The sequence below is a fragment of the Gymnogyps californianus genome, chromosome 14 (genome assembly GCF_018139145.2).
Source record: "Gymnogyps californianus isolate 813 chromosome 14, ASM1813914v2, whole genome shotgun sequence".
Taxonomy (NCBI): domain Eukaryota; kingdom Metazoa; phylum Chordata; class Aves; order Accipitriformes; family Cathartidae; genus Gymnogyps; species Gymnogyps californianus.
The window spans coordinates 21,091,672-21,114,619 of NC_059484.1; the positions used below are offsets into that span (position 1 = coordinate 21,091,672).

A 22,948-nucleotide genomic window follows, 5' to 3' on the forward strand; every position below is an offset into this window, starting at 1 on the left:
TTTCTGGTATTAGATTATATTTTAAAAAATAGAGAGCCATAAGGAGAGGGGTTTGCCTACCTGAAACCACATGGAGTGGAAGACTTCTGCCTAATGGCTTTTAATCCAAGGCTATGTAAATTTTAGACAGGATGATCTATGACATAATGAGATCTGCCAAGCACAAGTCATCGCACTGTAACTGAAATGTGAATAGACGTTCACATTATCTAGCATGCAGCAGATAGATATTGCTATTAGAGAAGAGAAGGGAGAGGTGACAAAAACGTCCCATTCCATGGTGAGCAGTGGTCACATTTCATTGTAATGTGAGCGAGAATCATTTGGCACTTTAATCAAAGCAGCATCTCCCGTTCTGAGAACAGATAACTATGGCAAAAGAGGCTGCAAGATGACCTGTACTCTTCTGTGTATCTCGTTGAGAGATTGAGGCAACTGAGAATTGCCTTGTGGTGTTGAAAGCAGAAGTGCACGTGGAGGGGTGAGGAGAGAAGGAGAAAGCAAATACCGTTTGGGGGTATCTGTTCTGGTTAGTACTTTAACATCTCATACCTAGCATAAATGACAAACGCATAATTGACTTCTTTGGAAAGCCATCCTTTCTATTCTGCCTGCATTGATAATCTGAGCACATAATTTGGACAATGTTTTCCAGTCTTCTGCATTCTGTCTTTCTCCCTCCAAACTATTCCACAGCACTGGCTCTGTGTCTTTGTCTTCCCCAGAGACCTTATCCTGCAGAAATATGTGAAAGTAAGAATTTCTTTTCAAAAAAACCCAACAACTCTGGCATAACATTTGGAACAAACTAGGCCATAATACTGATTCCTTTTTTTCTTTATTTTTGTTCTTTATGGGTCTGAGTTAGTTTTCCTCCTCCATTTTTTTTCTGCTGTTGTCATTCTCACCTTTTCATTCCAGTGGAAATGGAAATGAAAAAGGGAAGAGACTATTTGTCTATGCTTCAGTTTTAGACTTTGAAGACTTGCACATGTATACGGATCTGAACATTCAGGTTGAAGGAGAGTTTATTGGTGTGGAATAAGTGCCAGCTCTAACCCTCAGACATGCAAAGCTGACTGATCCCTTCTCAGGCAGCTCTGAAAACAGCCTTGCTCTGCAGTGGTAAATAAAGCAGTGTAGTAAACGCACAAACCTGGTCTTCCAGGAGTCAGACCTGATCTCTGTATCTGAGGACTAACTCTGTCCTTTCACCCCCTACGATTGGTTCTATTAGAGATGAACCTGTGTAAGAGATAGATGCATAAAATATTACTTTATAATAAAATATGCAGGAACCATAAAGTCCACAAATACTTAGCTCCCTCCAGAAGTGATTTGACAAGATTAAACTTCTTGTTATGCTATTCCCCAGTTAACAGTCCACTTAATATTTGACTAAGCATTATTAAGAATCAAAGACAACCAGAAAATAGCCCCCAATTCACTTCAGAATGAATGAGAGCGCGTTCAGATTGACTTGTGCTTATTTCAAAGCTCCTGTCCCCCAACTTCATCAAAGAGATATTTAATCTCTTACCTCATCATTTATTCATGCTGATAGCACATACAGGAAGCTGGAGCTAAGGGAAGGAGCCAGTGGCACGTACAGCGCTCATTATTAGATGGATGACTTTCAAATCCTATTGCTGAGCGTGGGGCTCCAGCTAGTGAAGGCAGTCATTTTTCTCTCAGGGTCTCCAAAATGCATCTTTAAACCAGTAAATAAGTGACAGCCACCCCCAGCTTACTGTCTGAACATATATAATCAGCAAAACTTCTTACGTAGAGTGAAATAACTCAGCAGTTCAGAGCCAGCTCACCCTTCCTTGTACACCTCAAGTCCCGTGTGGGATGAAAGAGAATGTCACGAAAAGCCAGTCATGCTCAAGACAAGAGGTGCTCCATGGAAGAGGTCTGCACAAGAGTCCCTTCACCACGGCGTGCCGCCTTATGGATGGCAACCCTTGGGTGTGAAGACGAAATTCAGACAGACCCACTGGCTGGGGCCGGTTTGGCCATGACCGCTCTCCCTCGCAGGGGACAAGGACGGGGCTGTGCAGCACCGCCAAAATCCTGGGCACAGGCAGGCAATTCTCCATGCTCAGTGCTTGCTGGCCAAACAGATGGAGTTCAGCCCTGAGCACCCTCAGAGGTAAAAAACTCCCGTTCCTAATACTTAAAACTCTCCAAAATTATAATCTTTTTGTCCAGCTCCAACTGCTGCTGCCACAGCAGTTCATTGCCAGCCCTCCTGAAAGCAGCCCTGCTTCTGCTCCTTTTGCCTTCAGCCTCTATAGACTCAGACTATAAACAAACTGATAAATGATATCTCAGTCTCTGATTTAAGCAAGTTTTTAATACTTGGAGATTCATTTTTGTGCCAGTTCAGTTCAAAATCATTTTTATTTCGCACTAAACAGAAATAAAAAGGTCACGCTGGAAGCTGGAAGCAGTATTTTGATATTTCCTAAATGAGATATGCCCCATGGAGCCAGCACATGAAGTTAAACGCATCCCGTTACCTTTCTCAGCTGTCACTGTGCAAGTTGTGAACCTCTGAGGTTCCCCTGTGCAATGCACATCGGGTGGGCTGGAAGCCCACAAGCAGCTCATCAGGGTGAAATGCCAGAAAAATAAAGTTTTGCAGGACGGACGTATTTTCATGACACCTTTCCGTTTCTGTTAACTGGCACATTCCAATGAAATCAATTTTGCCACAAAGTTCCTGACCTGCTCTGTCCACAAGCAGACATAATCTGTTGGAAGAATAAAGTCTATCACAAAATCAATGTTACATTTTTCTGCACTTAGTTTATCTCTTTCATTGATTACACCACTAAAAACTGTTGAAGCACAGCTACCAGAAAAGATCTAAACATTGAAGAAGTTATAAATCCATGTAGTAAATATAACGTTCCAGATCCTCAGCTGCTGGATGTCAAACTGTGTTGTTTTTTAAAAGCCCTAAAATTAACTAAAATATTAAGTTCTGCAATTTTTTTTATGCAGTGCAAAAACCTGCTTTCAGTTGTAGCATATTATATGCAGATACTCCATAAACATTAATTAAGCTAAAAAACATTTTATCATTTTATAATTAAGCAGCATCCAAAATTCTATTGAATTGAATATTCAATTGAATTCAGTTTCAATATTCAATTGAAAATTTTGAGTAAAGTCTAGCTTACAGGATTAGATTATTATGATATTTGCACAAAGAAAACGCCAAACTTTCTATGACTTCATAGAGAAGGGTGGGTAAAATCCAATTTAAAACTGCTGTGCCAGAGAAACTAAGAGCAGTGCATTTCTTGCATTACAAGAAGCAAGAAGTATTAGTATTTTAACAGCGAAATGAGCTGGTATCTGTAAAACTAGCACAGAATGGTATTTTTGCAATTCCTATATTGAAAGCTAAAAGTTCCAGAGACAGTTTAGTACAGAAAAAATAAATCACTGTATATTTACCACAGATCTCCACCTTCCAGTGCACACCAGTCTCTCGTTTGGAAGTTTGATCAGATTGTATCTGAAGACCCTGTCTTTTGAGGTTATTTTTCTAGCAGTCCAGAACCAAGAAAGCTGCAGCACACAACTATGAGCTCTGGTATGACTGTGCTCATCAGTCCCGAGAGAGGAACCAGTACCTCCCTGTTTGCACGCCCACCAAACGGCAGCCGCCTCACACACCTGCTTTACTACGCCTAGAGTCAGCTCACGAGAAACCTTTCCGAGTTTCCTAACATACGTAACCAGTTACGCATGCTCTCTTGAAAGGAAGGACAAACAGACACCATCCCTATGTGTCAGTACATACCTTTTTTCATGTTTTTAAATTAACATGAGATTCAATTAACTGTATAGCTGATAAAAAGATCACAAGTATTCCTGGAATCCTCACTGTCTATGTGGTTGAAGCTCTCTTGAAGACTTACTAAATTACCCGAATACTAATAAGCAAAATAAAAGCTGGTTACAGTAACCACAAGATTTTGCAGAGCAATCTGCATAAATTCCTCAACACAAATTCCTGCCTCAGTAACTGCAGTTAAGCATTCTGGATTAGATTTATTTTATGTTCTATCATCATAATCACAGCTACATGGCTGCAATCCACCACAACAATGATATTCCGGGGTGGGGATTCTGTGTATCTGCAAGTTTTGTAATTGCCTTTTTATTGCACTCCTGTAGTTTCTAGAATTTCTAAAAAATGGATATTAACATAATGTTCATAAAGAGTATTAATAGGTTACAGCACAGCAATCAGGGTACCTAGCAGCCTTGAAACGTACCACAGAGCATTCAAATTAAAGACGGCATTTGCAGGGATGACAACGCTGTAAAACCAGGCACCAAATCACCCCATCAGTCACACAAAATGCAGCTCTGAACCACTTGCATGGCACATAACTCCACGGAGCCATGTATAAGACTTTACTGTAAACAAAGGTATAAGCATAACAGTTTGATCACAATTTCAGCTTCATGAAGCCATTTATCTCTGTTGATTCTTCATAATTATCTCACACTTGCCAAAAGCACATCATAGTATGATCAGTAGTACGCCATGCATTAAACACTGCTTGCAGATGTAATGCCTAATTTCTCTTTGTAGATATTCTAGACATGACACAAAGCAAAGACCACTGCCTGGGTTTTCTTTCTTGAAAGAAAGACCAAACTGCTCACAATTCAAATGAAAAGTTCCGATCCCATATAAAAATACTGACAGTTTTCAGGTTCATTGGGCTCTCCCTGCTATAAATCAAGGTCGCAGACTTCCACTAGCAAAAACTATGTCAAAAGAACAGACCAAAGAAAATTTTCTAGCACTAGTTGGCAGAGAATGAAAATACTGGGAAGTTCCACTTCCCTTAAAGTGGAAACATTCAAACAGCATAAGAGACTGCAGGGGAAACCTAAGCGGTTCAGCATCCTTTTCACAACTGGAGAAAGAGGAGAGGATGAACCTGGAGAAATATCAGCTGCATAGATTATAAACTTCTCTGTGCCTTTTTCCATTTCCTAGCACAGTGAATAGGGGGCACATACATCAATATAGATCAGCACTATATATCTGTTGAGGTAAACATCTACTGTAAATGTATTGTGACAGTCACAGCCTTTGACTTTAGGCTTTCAAACATTTTAGCCACTGTGTATTTGCAATTCTTCATTCATTTATTTCTGACCAAAAAACCACCCCCACCCTGAATATATTTTCTCAAGAGACTCTTAATACTGATACCAATTAATGCATGAATTCTAGCAGGTGAGTCGCTTCCCTTTCCTCCCGGGAAGGATATGTTCAGTTACTGCCAGCAGATGTATGTAAGTAGGGGAGCAAAACACAAATTCTTTTTATTTCTGCTCCACGCATCGCTGAGTATTTTGAACTCGTTTTTATGCAGAGGCTTTTGTGTTAAAAAAAAGCTATTCACTCCCATCCTGTGCATTACGCTGTGCATTTTTAAAAATAATGTGAATTATGCTGGAATGTTTGTCTCTAACGACCTAGTGAGTGATGCCAGCCTGTTCTTTGGACATCTGTTATTGCAGGGAGGCCTGCACAGAGAGATGAAGCATTCAGATCATGCATCACACCAGGTCATGCGCAAGCATGTTTGAAAGCATCAGGGCGTAATTTGCACAAATGAGGGTCCTTGGGAGTTTAGTGCCTGATCTAAGAGCAGCTAAATGATTATCAAAACATAATAGCCTGTCTTTACAGTTCCTGATGTTCAGAATAACATTGAAATCAGCCACTGAGCTTGTTTCAGTTCAGAAGCCAGTGCCCCTCTCTCAATGAAGAAATTGTGCCTTGGGGAGATGATGTGCTATTCCCCTGAATCTGCACAGAATTAAGTTGTATTTACACTGAATAAGTATAGACTTTTGTATGTGAAAACTCTTGGGCAGCCATGGACCTTGAAGAATTTCACGCTTGTGTTCAATGTCGTATGTTACCTCTCATGCCAAGCTCTTGGTCCTACTTGATGTCGAAGCGACTATAGAGAGCTTCCATGGACACAAAATGACAAAGCAGAAGAATATGCTGTGAGTTTGATCCAGGGTTGATGGAAGCCAGAAGAAACCTTTCCCTTTCCTCTGGTGGGCATGACAGTTACAGAGTCCTTTGGGCTGCAGGGGACCTCAGGAAGTCTCTAGTCCAACCTTCTGCTCAAAGAAGGTCAATGCTGAGTTCTGGCCAGGTTGCTTAGGGCAGTTGGGTCTTGAAAGCCACCAAGAGCAGAGACTCCAGAAGCCCCCTGGGCCAGCGTTCAGCTATCCTTATAGTCAAAATCTGATCCTCTAGAACCTCCCCTCCTTCACCTTATGGCTGTCATCTCTCCTTCTCCCTCTGTGCATCTGAGCAGAGAGCCTGGCTTCATCATCTTTGGCGTCTTCACAGTTACTGGAAGGCTGTTGTTAGATCCCCCTGAAGTCCTCTCCTCTGCAGGCTGAAAAAGTCCAATTCCCTCAGCCTCTCCTTGCAGGTGAAGGGCTCCAATTGCCCGGGAACATCGGCATGTACACAGCTTATTACATTTCTGATTTGCTCTCCTAACAATCTGTTGCTCAGCCAACTTCATTCTATAGCCTGACAACTTAGCAGCGGTGGAGCATACTAGCACTTTTTTTCCTTGCCTTTTTTGAAAAATCAACAAGGTCCCACTGTGGTGACTGCATAAATTACCATGTCTTCATGGAAAAGGTTTAAGAGAGTTGTTTCAAAATGACAGGTTCTGGGCTTTCCAAAAATCTGCACCAATATATTTCTTTATGCCCTGAATGGGATGGGGTCATATGCTTAGCTGATGTAAGCGCTCATAGCACCATTACTCTTATGGAATTCCATTACCCTTTACTCCAGCTAAGGATTAGACCAACAGTTTCTCGTAGGAGGCTAGCCAGCATTTCAAATCACAGTGTTGTTATTTTGGCAGCTTATCTCTGTGTACAGAAACCAATTATTGCTGGAACGTATTCATTTTTTGTTCAGCTTCATTTTAAAGATTTAGCAACCCCTTCTTTCCACTGCTGTTGCTAGATTGCTTAAAGAACACCATAGCAGAATAATCAGAAAGGATCACATTGGTAAAGAAAAAACGGCGGGCATTTTCTTTTGAGCACACAGAAATCCTTACGTAAATACCTAAGGACACACAAGTCATCTGCTTACATGCACTAAACAAGAAAATCCCACATTCCTCAACATCATTTCTTCAAGTTTCTGTTCTCCTAAAAATCCCTCAGTCCAGACCTCTGGAAATGCAGAGCTTCAAAGCGGTTGCAGAAATGGAAAGGAAGGAGCAGTTCACCCCGGCAGAGCGATTAACCACACCACCCTGAACCACAGAGCCAGCTACAGGTGAAGAATGGTTAAATAACCTAGTTTTCACTCATGCTCAAGGTACTTCTAAGTTTATTCCCTGAACTCTTATTCAGGCAAAAGCCATGGCCATCACGGTGGAGAAAAAGATATCAAACCCAAAGGAAAGAGTTTGAGAGGTTATAAGCTTTGTCCTCCTCTCATCATTTATTTTCATATTTGGGGAAAAGAAGGCAAGGTCTAAATAGCATTTGCAAAGTTTCATCTCTCTAATAATTTCATCAGTCTGCCACATTCTTAATATAATAGAATTTCCTTTTTCTCTGTACTTGCATGAAGTCTTAGATACCATACCCAGTGCGACTGAACAACAGAATTAAATATCAGCTGAGCTCGGCTGGTTCAGTTGCACAGTCCCTTTCCTTCCCAAGAAATTCATTTTTTTCCTGGGACTTTTCATTTTCAACTCAATCAGAGTTGAAGCAAAGGCGCAGAATGTTTTTAACCCGTCTTGGATGGAAAGTAAGAAAAAGCCATGCTATGCACAGACAATGTTAATACAGAATTCTAGGAATGTTTGTTTCAGCAGCTGCTATTTGAGAAAAGGTCCAGAAAACTGGTTCCTACTTTGACCTCTGTCCCAAGCTCCCGGCATGAACCTGCATTCTTCTTTCTTGCCTCTTCTCTCCCACTTCTGTGGTGCAGCAGGCACCGAGTACTTTGGGAAGACCAAGCTCTCTCTGTGCCCCCTAGGAGGGCAAACGGGCAGGTCACCGATGCGGAGACGCGAGGGGTGCGTCAGCCACGGGCCTGTGGAGAGGTGGGAGATGTTCCCTACAGAGGGAGGGTTTGGGGTTACAGAAAGCTGCCTGAATAGAGAACAGAGCCTGACATGATCTTTCCTGCTCATTGAACAAAAAGTGACGTTTCATTCTCAAGTCCTCCTTTTCTTTTGTCTTTTATATATGTGTGTGTATATAGAGAGATGACACAGAAGAAAAATTTCCTTGAAAAATATTAAGCTTGTGTAGTTTGAAGTGGAAATGTTCTCAGGAACTCTGGACCAGGCTGGTTTGATGCCCGAATGCTTTGATGTGTGTTTGGATCAGGGTAGTTCTGCAGTTTAAAAACAGTTCTACTGATTTCTCTTTTCTTTTACTTTCTTTATATACAACTGCACGTCTCCCACCTTTGAAGAAGGGGAGGAGGACTGCCTGATCATGGAAGAAACCAGCAAGAGAAATTAACATTTAGATGCCAATTACCATTACATGAAGAACCACCCAAGTGATGGGATAATTCAGCTGTGTCGATTGGTGAGACAGAAGCAACTGCACAGAGCTTGGACTATGAAAAGAACATAAGGTGGCTCATTTTAAACTGTTTTACCAGAATCAATACACAGTGCTAGCAAGTGAAATACCCGAGTGGTCTGATGGCTAATACTCCTTGCTCATGTATCCTGCAGTGCTTCTGCCCTTGTGCTAACGTACTGATCCACAGAGACAAGAGAGGGCAGAGCTATGAGCTGAAACAGGTTAACTTGACATCCCGCTTTATGATGTAACATAATTCAACATAAAGTTCACCTTTAAAAAAAAAAATCATCTTGTCAGCCCTATTGCTGTTAATACCATTAGTTCGGTCAGTCACACAGCAGGGAAGCCCTCCTCTCCCTGCTCTCAAATAGTTTAGAAAAAAATCTGTGAAACACCTGAAAAATAACGCACTATTTACCAAAAGTAAAACAATTCCCTATCTACATCAAACACAAAAAACTCAGAAGGCAAGCTTTTCCTGTGCTATGCAAAGTCCCTGTAATTGTTCCATATGATCCACAGTTAAATGAATTTATAAATTATTGACATCTTACCTCTGTGATTTGAAATGAAAACCCATAAATTGTGTGCTAAGTATTAAGTTTAGAGATAAAATATCTGTTTAATCACAAATGATTTAAAAGAAAAGGGAGAGAATACAACACAGAAAATGACTAAACAGGCCGTTCACATTAAAAATCTGTTCAAAATATATTATGCATGTTGGGACTGAGCCAATGAATGTAACTGCCCACAGCTCTCTGCGGTCCTTGTCATACAAGACCAAAACTGACTAACACCTCTCTTAGCAAAACTTCTTAATTTTACAGAGGTGCCCAACTGATAAAACGCCCAATTCACTTATTTCAAATATTGCTTTAAAATTTTACAGAAAACAAAGGAATCATATTTTAACGCTCATGAGCTAAAATGTCTGTTTTTTCAGCAACCAGACGTTTCCACGTGCAAGCTGGTGGGATTTGTTTTTTCCTGTGTATGTCCTTTCCTGGTGAACGCCAAGGGAGCTGCGTATAGAGGGGGACGAGCGGAGAGAGCCTGGAACAGAGAATACTTTTCTACCCACGTGGAAATGTAAGGTTTCAACTGTTTTCAAATCCCACTGGCTTCAATACACTCTTCGTCAACCCTAAAAAAGCAGAAACAAAGGTTCTGCTACTGGGCTGAAGTGGTTAAAAAAGCCAACTGGTGGGAGTCGCACCAACCAGGGCTTGCATCGACACCGAGCCGGGGCGAAGGATGCTGAACCCCAGACTCGTGCTTGCTGCTGCTCAATGAGACGTTTCATTTCATTCTCATCAGGCACTACAGGCTTCCCGAGCTACAGCTAATTATACAAGATTTATCTGTATGAAAACATGAGGATTAGGCAGGCAGGAAAGCAGCTAAAATTTATTTGGAGGTTTTGTTTAATAAAAAGGTATAAAAAACAGGATTTGTACAGAAACAAATCATTTCTGAAACATGTATCTAGAGGCAAGCGGGGGAGGAGATTAGCATTCAGTTTTTTCTTTTCTCCCATCCTTTCATGCTGCTGCCAGGGGAAAAAAAAAGGGATATGAACTTGTGATGCAGCAAGGAGTCGATACTCCCGGTAGACGGGAGACTGCTGCTCCTCCCCATTGCTCCCGAGAGCCACATATTCCTCGCAGAGCTAAAATTAATTCTTTTACCAATCTGTATTGTATACCAGATGTTTAGTTCACGAGGAGGTCAGTCCCCACAGAGCGAGATCAAAACCCCCTTATTCAAACCTCGAGATGATAAAAAAAAACCCTAAGGAAGCTAACGTTAAATTGCAGTCGATATCAAAGCTCTCCCCAATTTCACCAGGAGTAGGATCAGTATGAGGTAGGATGGAGATACACATAGATGACAACATATGGATATGTAAAGGTCAACACAGTTCCCACTGTGCGAGCTAACAAACTAAACCCATTCACACCATAGGCAGTAAAAAACCTCCGGCATTACACAGCACTTCCATGAAAAGGCTCATTTGGTTTTACAGCTACCAGTAGCTGTGTGAGCAGCTCTTTCACTCATGCTGGACAAGATCATGACTCTCCCATTCATTGCAGTGAGAAATGAGAACACCACTGGACTTTTTTTTTTTTTTTAATCCCGACCTTTTATTTTACTCCCCTTAATTTTGGGAAAGACAGCTTTTAGTCTTATTTCTTTAAAAAAACTTCTTCCCAAACTCTTCCCCTATATTACTCTCTCCTGCAGTTTCTTAGTAATATTAATTAGTTATTGTACATTGATCCTAATCTGAGATACATGTGAAGAGAACCCGGCAGCGCTTCATCACGTGTGTTTGTAACTCATTTGCATAAGAGAGCTTCATAATAAATCAGTCTGAAGACCAATACGTTTTGCAGGTTAAACACGTACACCAGAATTTAATTCATCACCAACTTTTTCATCATATTTACATTTGATCACCTGAGGAAATAACACCATGTGTCTCCATTTCATTTGCAAGAGCGCAGTGCTCCTCCTGAAAGATTTGCAGCGACTCCTGCATGCACTGGAGCCACCGAAAAGTGACAGCACCCTTTTTGCAGCAGTTGCTCGACGTCTCAGGCAATACGTTCTTGAAAAGAAGCTCTACCACAGGATGACGCATAAGGAATAAAATAGATGAATAATGGAACGAATGCTATCAAAAATGTCCATGGTTCCCCCGCCCTTCTTCACTGCCGTTTAACATTTCGATGAACTGAAACTGGAAAAATTCCGAATAGCTGAACTGGCACCAGAACAGTTTGATACTGATTTTATAGGCAGCTGACTTCTAAAAAGTATATTTATGGTATCATAATTATCTTACAAATCCATTTGTGGGAGGAAGGCCTAATATTTCTTCTGCATTTAGACTGCAAGCTCTGAGAAGCAAGGACTCTCTGAGTCTTTATTCTATATGGTGCTTACAGTGGGAACAGCATGCAAATAAACGAGGTAAAAAAAGAGATGGTAAAAATAACTTTTGTACAGATAACCTTAAAAGTGACGGTAAAAATAACTTTTTGTACAGATAACCTTAAAAAAAGCAGACCAGCAGGGCCCCTTTCCACCTGGGACAAGCCCACACTGTGCTCCAGGCGTAGAAAATTTCCTCGGAAATTGTTCTCAGTTGCAATTTGCAGTGGGATAATCAGTTGCAATTTGCCATCAATAATCAGTGCAGTCAATATTGGATTGCATTGTCGTAATAACAAAAGAAGATTCATTCTAGCACCAACCAGACTTTGCAGTTCGTCTCCTTGTATGCTAAGACTCTAAGAGACGGTAAACACCACTCCGTTTGGGAAGCTCACAGTCGGCGTTGCGAGACTGGCTAAACGGTCTGTGTCGTGTTCACTTCTTCCCGCAGGCTGGGCTCTGCGCACAGGGATCGGAGCCGTCTGCTCCCTCGCTGGGCACAGCCATCCCGTACCAGCGCCCATCCGTGCCCCCGAGCCGCTGTCCCCAGCTCTGGGGTGACGTGCTGGAAGAGCGAGCTCAACCGCTCCGCTCCCGTGGCTCAGCGCCCGCTCACTGCTCTCCAGCCATCGCAGAGATACTCTCACAACCGTTGGGTTATTCCTCTTCAGAACCGTTGGGCGTCTGTGCAGAGTTCTCTCTCCTCTCCTTCAAGACCGGCCAAACGCGTGTGCGGCTCAGCCGCCTCCAACTGTCGCTGTCGAGGGTCCGGCACAGCATGTCACTTTGTATTTATCGCTAGCAAGAGCTCTGTGGGTCTGCTATCAGCATGCTAATCTGGCCTTTCACCATAAGCTTCTCGCTGTTTTTATTTCCTCTCTCTTCCATGGAAGATGCATTTTTTCTCTAGCAGCTCTTTTTTCCTGTCATGCTGCCTCACCATGAATCCTCCGAATTAAGCACCATGTCATCTGCACATCTGGAACAGTTAAGACTCTCACTACTGGTATTTCACTGTGGCTAAAGTAATTCTGTCAGCAGAAAATCTTCCTCTTCTTCCCGAGGCACATCCCGGCAGCTTAGGGTGTGACAGGGAGTCACCTTGTCCTGGTTATCTGCTGGAACTGGCACTGTCGTGGTCTCTGCATAACCTGTACCTCTTCACTTGCAAAGACATGTACGCTATTTCTGATGGAGCATCTGTTAAAAACAGTAACTTTACCAGTTTGAGCCTTCAGGCATTATGGTGGCTCTCTGACTGTGTAAGAGCATGACTGCTCACAGCCCAGAGCATAGCAGCACCTCTCGAGGAGTCCTTGCAAAACCAGATCAACTTCTCCAGTAGCTCATGCCATTTTTCTTCTTTTCAGTATTTAATAGATTGTCCACTCACCGGAGTGTTGCAGCAAACCCAGCAGTAGGTGCAGAATAATTGCACCAGCTTCTCTTTTTAAAATCTCAATTAAACAAAAGACCAGTAATACCAAATCAGGAAATGAAGAGAGAAATTAATTTGATTGTTTTCTAGTTTTCTGCTTCTCATTTGTTTTAGTGCAATCAAGAGTCACAGAAAAAAGTAGTTTGGATTTAGCTGGGATTTTGTAAGGGACCTAAAGCCACTGGAAGGCAGTAAGATCTGGGGTTCCTGCATCCTACTCAACACCAATCAATATTGATGAGCTTCGGGTACCCCACTCCCTAAGATTCAGACACACAAGTCAGATACTTAGGGTAGTATGTAATAGGAAGTGACCCATGGTATCTCTCTCTCTACATGAACACCCTCACTTCATAAAAAAAGACAGATAAATCAGCCTAATTTGATGGAAAAGTGCACAAACTGAAATTCCTCATGCTTTCCTCGCATATTCATACAGACCAGCTGATGCACAGGAACTTGGTAACCTTCATTAGCTGCACTGGGAGGAGCAACCTCATTATGTGGAGCAAAGCCCATGTCGCTGCACTTGAAACAAGCAGGACTGATGTGCATAAAGCAAGATACGACATCAGAGCTGCATGAAAGTTTAAATGCAATCCAAAAGATTTCAAGTATCATCTCGCTGGAGTGCACTGCATAGGAACACAAGATTATTCAGCAACATTCATCCTGCAGGAGGGAAAACCTCTCTAACATACTTTTAAGAATTTTTGTCTGAAACGTACTCCTGAAGGTGAATTGAAAAGTGTTGTCAAAAGACAATTTAACTCCCAAATTAATTCAAATTTTTCAAAAAGCCAAGTTTCACCTCCCAAGCAGCTCCAACACAGCCCTTTCTGCGTATCACATGACAATACAGCCCTTACCCAATTACATAATCAAATAGCGTTCTTGCTGTTAGATTTTCATCTCATGCCACAGGTTGTTGAGAAGATTGTAGAGGAAAAGGTTGCTTTCTATTCGGTCTTTCCATTTTTGCTGCCAAGATGGAAATATTCATAGTAAAGAAGGTGAGAGGAAGGCAAAAGGAGCAGTGAACACTCCCTAGAGAGTGCTGATCATAATGCTCTACACCAGCAGCATGATCAACAGGAAAACAAGCAAAGAACAGACAATTCTCTAACAGATGGTGGGAGGCAGAGGGAGCAACTGGCGCTGCTCTGTGCGGAGCTGTGTGCTGTGCAGTATGGCGATCAGCACGACCAAGGGGCAATGATGAGAGTCACTCCGCTGCTGTCACGATGGGTCACAGATACCTAAGAGGTACAGAAGAATGTGCAGATAGCATGCTAGAGGTGATGCTGGGGAGGTTTTACATGTGCTGCTCAGCACAAAAATATAAGCATGCAAAAGATGTCCCATTCACTGCAGTTTCACCAGCACAGGGAGAGCAGAGGTGGGTGAGACTTCTCCCACGCTCTTCTCCCGGGCTGGAGAAGTATCTGACATACTCCAGCGAGGCTCAGAGAACAGTTTTGTAACTTGAGTGAACTGAGAAATGATGATTTTCAGTAAGGAAATGTGCGTTGTAAATAGTGAAATATAAAGCCAGAAAAGAACAGACCAAGCTGAAGCTCAGTGATGCAATGAAGCTTTGAGCAGATACAGCTGCACAGTTGGAATGTTAAAATTTTCAGTGCTGTGCTGGCATTTCTCAGCTCCTGGTAAAAATAGCACCACTGGTGTGGTTACCAGGGATCGCAAAAACCTGTGAGAAAGTCCCAGTGTTGAGCAGGTATTAAAGATAAAACAGCCCGCTGGGAGTGCGGATTGAAAAGCCACAGGGAGAGGGATGAGGTTTGCATGTGTGAGAACAGCGACAAAATGCTGTGAAAAGCGCTCGGCGAGCAGGCTTGGAGCGGCTCGTTCTGCACTCGCTTTAACAGAAGAGCGACAACAGCCGCTGCAATGTATCCAGCCATGCAATGTGGTACGTGGTCTCCCCAGTATGATGATACGGCCCACAGCTTGCTACAACACATCTAATGGCTGTATTAGATTATTCGACACAAGTTCCTGGCTTTGGGGTAAAAGATCGGAGACCCAATGCCCACTTTCGACAGCACACCTACCAGGAAAGCACAATGTAAACTTTTCCACTGATTCTGCCAGCGCATCTCAGTCCTGAGACAAATGCTATTCACACTGCATCAGACAGCCAAGGGACGAGGACCTAGAGAAGACTACACACTTCTATATATACACACACACATTTTTGACTGAGAAGGTACAAGGTATCAAAGCAACTCAATCCCTACCTTAGCATTTATGTAACAGCAGCTGATGTCGTGTGGGTCAAGTCCTTTAATCAAAGGATGTAGAAGTTACTGCAACTCTATTAACTGGCATGTACAGTTGAAAGATAGCTCAAAAGAGAGAAAATCATCCTGCTGAATTGAAAAATAAGGCCTGAATGCCCTAAGTGTATATTACTCTTGACTTCGGCATCAACAGAAGGAGAATAAATAAGAGTAGAAACATGGTATTTTATGAGACTCGTTACAGAGAAGCACATAAAGGTCTTGAAGTATGCAAAGGGTCCTGTTGAATTAGAGTCATCACGGGAATTGCGGCGAGTTCAGTTCACTTTCAGAGATCCTATCAAGAACACTGTTAACCTGCTGCTCACAGCTTGATCCCAAAAAATCTCATGAAAGCATGTAACACACTATCATCCATAGCATCTTCTATCACTCTAAAAATGTACATTATACCAATGCCATTTTTTAACTCAAATGTATTCTGAAAGCAACCAGGCAGCTACATCAGGATTCAAGTCATCACTTTCCCTAAGCAGATAAAACAAGGAAAGAAGAGCTACATATACGCACAGACAGCGGCTCCGGTAGGATTTTGGTGGCTTCTGAAACAAAAGGAAGACCAACCGAGAGTCACGTGCTGTTTTCAGTGCACTGCAAGTAGCTAATAGGCCACCTGAAGTACGAACACTGTTGAGAGTGGAGCTCGAAGTACAAAAAAATGAGCATGAAACAAACCTGTGAACATATCATAGAATAAATATGCCGAACCAGAAGTTTTCCAGAAATACAGAGTAACAGCTGAACCTTGTGAAATTGTGACTTCACATTTTTTTGAAGCTTGTGTGGCTGATGACATCATATCACTAAATCTCACAGAACATATATAGGCAAATCATTTCCGATACAAGGCATGGCAAACGTCACATGAAGAATCAAAGTGATTAACAGTGATGCACTTGCCATTGCCTCCCTGCTCAAACATCCGCTTGTAGCTGGATCATTTGGGAAAGCACCTTTGAGTTCAAGACCAGAAGAAGGGTGTGAGCTCATGTCCTCAGCTGCATTAGCAAGATGCCTTCCCCGTTCCGAGTTAAGGTACAGAAATCACTGTCTTCAGCCGCTGTCTCAGGCCTTCGGTCATACAAGACTTTCAATAAGGGGCTTCTTTGCAAATCGGCATGAGTCATTCCTGCTGTGCCTCACACTTGTTACTTCTTTTGACCTACCACGAGCATATTCCAGAGCTATTGTCACTGCAGCGTGATTCAATTAGCCCTCTCCCTCCCCACTTCCTAATTCTCTCCTTTGCTAATTTTCTAGCCTGGAACAGCAGATGCCTTCCTATCAAAACTTTCAGTGCAGAGTGCTGACATTTGGAGATAAACAGAAAAGCACTAGACAGGCAGCTAATTCTCATCTCATCCTGCTCAGAATTTCGATTACAATTTGCTTTTAAGATGTCTATCCACAGCACTAGTACGGAGATATGTCAGACATGCAGCCCTGCTAATAAAAAGACAACATCGCACTTTGCATGTCAAACAGCAGTGTAGATAGGTTCAGAAATTTCACAGCACATGTAAAATCCTATTAACTGCACCACCATTTGAAGACCCAATTTGAAGCTGCAGCAAAAGCTCATTCTCCAAACTGATTATGGCATTATAGAACACACTTATCCCTCCGGGTCTGAAGATTTTATTTAAGCTCCCTGACCCCAGAGGCCAAAATTCAGTAAACTTTGCAGCAGCCGTAATAATTAGACATGCAAGAGCAGGCACCCCACGTACTCTCACTGCACAGCCTTCTTCCCTTCACCCCGCGCTCACTTCCCGAGCACTAAGCCACGTAATCGGGCTTATGCCTGAGTGCGAACATTTAAACCCATCATCATTTTAGGCACACAGACAGCCCCCAGGGTCAGGGAACGTGAATATCTACAGAAAATAACAATATGGTGCATTGCTTACTGCTAAGGTTCAAATCACACCAGGAATGGAGAAAAAGCACCAGGCTGGCTGGCTCACAAAAACTGTCTCTTTGGTAGCAGATCAGCATAACTCCAGTCTGTGCTCGATCCAAAGCCTCTCCCAAATTGAGAGCACTCATTAGGCTCACGTGTCTGAGAGCTTAACACATTTCCTATCTACATCAGCCCAAAGCTCTCAGATGCAGGACAAACTGAATCAGAGCCTGTGGGAGATGAATGCTCAGCATCTCCTACCAGCTGCTTCTGGTTCACCAGTTTGATGACTACCAGCACCCAGCTAGGGCACACGGAAATGGTTTTGAAAGACGTCTGAATGAACTGAGCCTCAAACTCACGCACGAGGATCCCTTGCCCAACATCCTACCTGGTTTGCATTACCGTCTCTCTTGCCTGTCGGCGTAAGTAGGAGCACACCAAAGCCACGAAGAGGTGTCATAAGCATTGACCATGAATACAGTAAGGAAATCATTCCCTTGGAGGGTTTATAATCTACATTAAATAGAAGCCTCTTCACCTGGGCATGTTGTTATGGCCACTGGATCTGGGTACTTAATATAGAAGCACTAAATGGCAGCTTAGGGATTTACAGGAATCTTCCGCTAAACAAAGAAAATGGAAAGGATGGGCAGTGGTGGTGTATGGATGTGCGTGCAGATAAATGGAATGGCTTGCTTCAATAATGATCTGCAACAATCCTTACCAAAGCTAAGAACATATTTAATTTGATCTCAAAAACTCATTCAGCCTTTGGTCTCTCTTGCAGTTGCCAAACGCTAGTATCATCTGTGGAGCTTGTCCTATGCAGACCCCTCCAAAACGAGAGAAAAACAGTCCAGCTTTATTGATCAATACACTTAATGCAACATAAAGCCACGGGTAAATACATATCTTAGCTCTGAATGAACACTGAAAACATGATCTTTTTCAGTAAGTTGGTGACTGCTTTTGTGGAGTGAGAATTCAATTACTTAATGGTAAAGGAAAGCAAAAAATAGCGAGTAGCATTGGGCAGATTTTCTAATAATTTCTGTGCAAGATGTCACATGCATCTCATCTTTGCAAGAACTTACTGCAAAGGAACAAATGACCACAAGAGGCAATTAGTGTACACAGCGTTGCTGTTACAGTGATTAGGCCCGCAACCGAAAGCTTAAATTAATTGAAAATCTGCTTCCTCACAGTGGCGTTTTTGTTTTAAAGGATGTACTGAAGCCATTGTAAGGTTATTCTTACCCTCCATAAAAGCTGTTTGCAACACAGACTGTATGCCAGCTGCAATATTCCCATCCACATGAAACTCCGTACTATGGAAACAACAAGCCAGCAAATGTATCCTGCTTGTAACACGGAAAAGTACTTGAGTTGGAAACTTACAGGTTTATAAAAGGATCTCTCGCAAGACTTTCTTGCCATTAGCGCTCCTGAATGTGGCATTCAGGGTTTCCAACAAGTACACCCATTTCCCTCAAACCCAGTTGGCGGCCAGGACGAGCTCGCAAGGTTGTTTCACCAGGTCCCCCACCGCAGAGAGCGGCTGGCAGGACAGCGAAACGTGGCTTAGTGTGCGCCTGGGAAGAAGGCAATGAGGTACAGACGCTGGTCAAATCCGACAGTCTGTCAGGCTCAGTGCAGTGCTTCAGAAACCCTGAATACCAGTGCCCCTGAGCACACAGGCACTGGAAACGCCATCGCCTTGCTGGGATAGATGCACGCGTAATGGGAGGAGTGTGAGGCGGTACCGCCGATCAACACCACAGCAACAAATGAAGCCTTTTCATCTTCCCACACAACTACATCCACCAAATTCAACTGGCTGTTTTCAAATACATCTTCTTCCAAAGTTCTGGTTAATGGCAGAGCTCCCAAACAAACGTTGATGCATTACTGCTAGCAAAGCCTTGAGGGATATTCCTGCCTCCAGTAGAGTTTATCACCTATACCGGGGCTTTTGGAAGCCCTCAGAACATTCCTGACAGAATTCTTGTGGCTGAAAAATGTTTGTGAAAGATAACCTGTGCGCCCATGGGATAGACCAGGTTGTGCTATACAACAGGTATTTGCAAAAGATTTCCCTAAGAGCTATAACTCCATACAAGTTCTCCCCTCCGCAAAGCAACTCTTGGAAGACTCTCTGCTCTACTGGCAACCTATCCAAGACATTTTTCAGGAGTGCTTTGAACAAACACCAAGCAATAAAAGCTTATTTGCCAAACAGGCCAAATGGTGTTACCTCTTCAGCTGCTGGAGTTATAAATTGCTTTGTTGTCACACAGAGACAAACAAACAGCTTTTACCCTACTCTCTGCAGAGGTACCGGGCTTATTCTAGCCTAAGAATGACCCCTTTTATTAAAAACACTTGTTAAAATACCAGCAGCATCTCACTGTGCCAGAACAGGCGCTGAGGAAGCAAAAGCCAGCCAGCTAATTCCCTGGATTTCATGATAATCCCGACTTCCTCTCCGGTTCAGTAAAATATTTGCACCCAATCTACAGGAAGGATTTTCTGGCTACGTTATATGCATAGAATATATCTTGTGTTGATTCTATGGGGTAAACCATGAAGTCAGACTCATGTATTATCAGTATTTATGGGCGTTGTGGGTATTTTCCCCCCACAGTTTAATAGATTTCCACCAGAGCAGTCATGTCATTTCTCAGGTGCCATAAAACATACCTCTACCCTACACACTGGTGTTTTACGGTGAATACTGTATATCAGATCAGTAGAAATTGATATTTTAGTCCAACTCAGCAATTGTCAATTAATCACCACACTCCTGTGAATATCACGATACTATTTTGGCATGGGATTTTTATGCTTTAACATTAGAGTATGCAACAGCTAGCTGCATGTACTTGAAAGTATATTCAGCTCAACAGCTGTCCATACATAGCTGCAGTCTCTGAGTTCGTACTGGGAAAAAAACTCAGGTAAGGGAACATTCCTTAATAACAGCCATCACAACATTTACTGTATCAGTAGCAGAAGCAGGGTATTGCATGAAGAATAAAATACCGGTGCACCCAACTTGTGCAGCCTTTATGCAGGGCTCCAGACTAGTCGGGTTTGTTGGGGAGAGGAGGCAGATTCAAGCAGAACGCAACTGTTACAGAAATACCAATGAGAAGACTTTTGAACATCTTTATCTTAAAGTACAAGCAGTTTGGTTGAAGCCACAGATTTCATCTCCAATACACCCGATGGGTTTTCTCCAGGATAAGCCCTTTTCCAGTCCTCAAATGCTGTGGGACTTCTCTATAACTTTTTTTTCCCCAGTTCTTTCGTTAGTGAAACTTTAGCACAACCCCTTCCCACACCCTCTGAGCTCTCTCTGCTTCTCTCGTTTAAACACCTTACAAAGCTTTAGTTGTCAGACTAATTATGTTAAAGCCAAATTCACCCCATCTAACCACGATTTTGAAATACAATAAGAAGAAACAATGCTGTTAATTAAGGTGGGACCCTGACAAATGGAAGAACACATTTACCTACAAGGTGGCAATTAGGACATTCTCCTTCCACTTTCCCAATACAATATGACACAAACAACATGAGTTTTGCTGCTGATTACAGACTTCTTCATAAATAAACATGCTTCAGAGATTTCCAGGTGCAGTTTCATGCATCACCACTTCAGAGCGCTTAGCTGAGCATCACCGATTGACCGCCTGAGGTCGTGCCCGCTCCCGCCTTGGGCAAGCCCTCCTACGGGAGCACCATGGCTGCTGATCGTGGAAACTGTGCGCCTGCCACGTCTGGCCTTGTTTGCCTACGCGTACCTGCTAAAGGTGAACAGCTCTGTACTGCGCTGTGGTACCCAGCAGTTTCTGCACCTATCGGCAGAAGATTTTGCCTTTCGCAGTGTATCTTCACCCCCAGTGAGTTCTGACTAATCCAGGCTGGATTTTCAAAACCACCCAGAGACATGCAATCCCAATTTCTAAGGCAGACTTGAGCCTCGGTGCATGGCCGTTGCCACTGGGTGCACTTTGCCTTTTCACCCATTGCTGCAGCGAGTGGGTGGATAAGCATGTTGTGCTAAGCAAGAGTATCAGCGGGACTTACTTTTGATCCAGGACATTGAGCAACTGGTGAACATCAGGTTTGAGGTGGTTTCGACATGCTCGCCAGTGCAAACTCCCCAGGTAAGGATTTATGCTAGGGCAACCTCAGAATTATGTGAAAACTGCACAGGAACTTAGCGAATGGCAGTGGTGCCTAGATGCTGGCCTTAGGTACATAAATGCCTTTCCAGGTATTGCCATCTGCCAGGGTGTTCAGCTCTAAGGAATTTGCACATGTTCTTTTCTCAAAGGTAGCTTAGTCTCTCAGGATCCCCGTTTCCATCGATGCCAACTGAACTTGGGCTCCCCAGAGCCTGTCGCCTCTGTTTTATGTGTGGATCCTCAAACACTGCTTATGTCTGAGGTGCTCTACTGCCCAACAGCAGCAGAGCTAGGTACCCTTGAAAAGACCTAAATCCATTTTAAAATGATGTTCTTTTCTTGGCACTTGTACCCTTCACACACTAGTAGCTGATTATCGCAGCCACTCTTAGTCGCTGTTTATCCAATTGAAACATTTTGTTCTTTTAATCTTTCCTTCCAAGTTCTTCAAGCTCCTTAATCATTTTTGTTGTATGTCCCTGACTTCATTGTAATACACATCTTGCTGGCATTTTGGTACTCTTGATAATAACACTTGTAAGTTAATAGAGTCATGCCAAGAATGAATCTGCCCAAATTTACAGAAACATTTTTAAGAGGCCAAAAACCTGTGATACCTCTTCAAACCACACTGGTAAGACTGCACCTAGGTTTCTGCATTCGGTTCTCCATATCTAAATACTAGAACTTCTAGGGAAATTAATGACTTAATTATCTCAACAAAATTAAAAGATGAATTGTTCCCACCCACTACTTGCCAACCTGACATAGTACAGACTCAAGCCCAATTGGCTTTCCTCCATCAGCCTCAGATTTCTTTGCCCCCCACCTGCCCCCCGGTTTTCTGACAGAGCTGCTGCTTTCCCAGTCTCAGCTTCTGCCTGACGCACACAGCTCCTGATAGAGAAACTGCACCTTGGAAAGATCATACCAGCAAGGAAACCTTTTTCCTTCCCAGGCAAAGACTGCGCTTTAGCTTATTTTCTACATACAAGATGTAATACTTGAATAAAGAGAGTCTCATTTTATAGATCTTCAACTTTTTAACCTTTCTGGTGATCCTTTTCTAAAATTATTTTACCTTCACATGATTTCCAAAGCCGTTCAACAACGTTGTGCTCCATGGATAGTGAAAAGTGCCCTTAAGGGAAGGCATCTGAAGCACGCATTAGTTCATGCACCTGCACACTGTTTACTCAAAAAAAAAAACCAACCCAAAAAACCCAAACCAGGTAAACTTGGAGGAAAAAAAAAAATTCTTAGCTTTCCTAGCTGAAAACACATTTATGCCTTACGGTACCCATTTAGATTCCAGAAACAATGTGTTTTTAGAGGCGGCACACTGAATCATGCAAGCAGAAAGCAAGCTGCTTGAGGCTGTCCATTTCTTCTGGCTGTCAGGGTTTTTCAGTTTTGTTTTATAGTTTCCTTTGGCTCTATAAAATACTTTGACATACTGCTGCAGACCTCTGGCTTGCTTTCT

General features: G+C 42.7%; 1 long non-coding RNA gene across 1 annotated transcript in view; it reads right to left on the bottom strand.

Moving 5' to 3' along the window:
- Positions 1–22,948, bottom strand: part of LOC127022120 (uncharacterized) — a 40,173-nt gene that overhangs the window by 8,250 nt on the left and 8,975 nt on the right. Inside the window, exon 2 of the long non-coding RNA XR_007767305.1 lies at positions 1,157–1,245. This is a non-coding gene — a long non-coding RNA (uncharacterized LOC127022120). The remainder of the gene's footprint in view (positions 1–1,156; positions 1,246–22,948) is intronic.